Source organism: Lontra canadensis, unplaced genomic scaffold, assembly GCF_010015895.1.
Source record: "Lontra canadensis isolate GAN:19392208 unplaced genomic scaffold, GSC_riverotter_1.0 scaffold113, whole genome shotgun sequence".
In the NCBI taxonomy this organism is placed as follows: domain Eukaryota; kingdom Metazoa; phylum Chordata; class Mammalia; order Carnivora; family Mustelidae; genus Lontra; species Lontra canadensis.
In genome coordinates, this window is record NW_022631107.1 from 3,006,279 (window position 1) to 3,008,538 (window position 2,260).

The following is a 2,260-nucleotide window of genomic DNA, read 5'->3' on the forward strand; positions in this document are numbered from 1 at the left end:
TTTTAGTTTAGACCTACAAGTACAGAGCAAGCAAGTCCCAAGGAATCTATGAGTGTCAGTTAAGTGGGGGAGGAGAGAAAAATTATCTCTATCCTTTCCAAAATACATTCTCACCTCAAACTCTGCTTATTGGAAATGAGAGTCCTAATGGAAACATTGCCATAAAATAGTGGCATCCCCATGGTTCTTGTCAGGATGCAAACCTGAACTGTGCAAGCCTCTGGGTTTAGCTACCAGTTTACAGGAAACAAGGGGACAGATAAATCCGTTAAAGGACAAGACAGGGGTGCAGCCAGCAAAATCCAGACTGGGAAAGTCTGGTGAATGATCTGGGCACGTCAACAGATAAATTGCGAAGGAGGATAAAAGAGATAGAGAGGTAAGGTAAAAGAGAACTTACGGACATTTTCAACCCACTGCAACCCATGGCCTTTATTATGGTCCTGATTCAAACAATAAACTATAAAGCAAAAAACATTTATGAAGCGATTAGGGAAATGTGAACACAGAAGGTATATTTGTAAAAAATTACATATTTTGTGACAATGGTATTGTAGATATAGTTATTTTATATTGTTATATATGACACGTAATACCATTATTATATATACATATGTACACTTAATGGCAAAATATATAACAATATATTAATATATAATGTATTAATTAATTACATCATTGTATGTTAATATGTGAGACTATATATCTTATTATTTATATGTCATAATATATTATTAATATAATACATAATTCTATATCGCCATAAAGTGAAGGTATTTCGCATCTTATCTGCTCTACTAGTTCTTGACAAAACTGTTGCTGTCTTCAAGAAGAATAACATATTCTTGGGGCTCCAGGGCTGAGCTCCACTCACGCATCCGCAGAGGTGTTATTCACCACCCTGTGGTCCACCAGCAAATCCATTAGGTGGTCATAGAAGGCCCAGAGCAGGGAATCGGTGTTGACTGTGTAAGTCATGCCCTTCCATTCAGACTCACCAGTGGACTGAAAGCTCACTTCCCTGATAGAGAAATGCCATTCCTGTCCTCCTCTTCTAGTCCAAACTCATCTTCTGGATAGTGACAGTCCAGCACAGGGGACTTCTTACCACCATTCTTTATAACTTCAGCTACAAAACTGGGAGTGGATGTCAACTCAATCTCTATGTCTTCAACCTTCTGTCCTTGGGAGGGCTCCTTCTCCCCAACAAATGTTGGTGGGATGCTCTTTTTAACATTTAAAGTGACAGTGATCTTTTCTCCAGCGATTTTCCATACTTCCCTTAAGTCCATCATTTAGGAACTCAACAAATCTGTCACTTTAAGTGTGCAGCATGCCACCGTCATGAGCATAGGACCCTGCACACCTCATGGGAGTCCCTGTCCCACTGAGGCAGCACTGCAGTGGTGGACCCCTGCCAGCACCAAGGTGCCCTATTCTTGAAATCTTAGAGCAACAATGTAAAGATGAAATTATATAATGTCTGGGATTTGCTTCAAAATAACCCCAGGGTCAGGGAATGTGTGAGGGTACAGACAAAATGAGATAGTCCCTGACTTAATTTTTGAATGAGTACCTGGAGCTTATTATATGATTTGCTACTTATGTCATATTTTGCAAGAGCATCTAAAGTAGTAATAAAAAAGGTATTAAAACATATTACACTAATTTAAGTAAAAGCAAATTACTAATAATATCCTACAATCATTGCATTTAAAAAAAATACTTGGGACCAGTTTAATGATAAGAACTGTTGGGGCTACCCAACCTCTTGATTCCTTGGAATACATAAAGGATAAAGCATTTTCCAGCTAATAATTGGAGGGAGGCAGGCACTGGAGGGAAAAATGTTAATTCAAGAAAGTGTTTGATTCTTGCCTTAAAAGCTGATTAAAGTAGAAATCAGAGTTTGAAAAAAAATTGGCAGTCTGGAAGGGAGGTGGTTGAGGTGAAGGGATAATTGGGTGATGGGCACTAAAGAGGGCACTTGATGTCGTGACCACTCAGTGTTATAGGCAACTGATGAATCACTAGAGTCTACTTCTGAAACTAATAAAAAAAAAAATCTTTGACTTATGATAAAAAAACACTACAGAAAAAGAGCTGATATCCAAGATCTATAAGGAACTCCTCAAACTCAACACACACAAAACAGATAATCATGTCAAAAAATGGCCAGAGGACATGAACAGACACTTCTCCAAAGAAGACATACAAATGGCTAGCAGACACATGAAAAAATGTTCATCATTAGCCATCA

General features: G+C 38.2%; 1 pseudogene; it reads right to left on the minus strand.

Moving 5' to 3' along the window:
• Positions 1-797: 797 nt before the first annotated feature.
• On the minus strand, positions 798-1,292 carry LOC116856859 (annotated as a pseudogene).
• Positions 1,293-2,260: the final 968 nt, after the last annotated feature.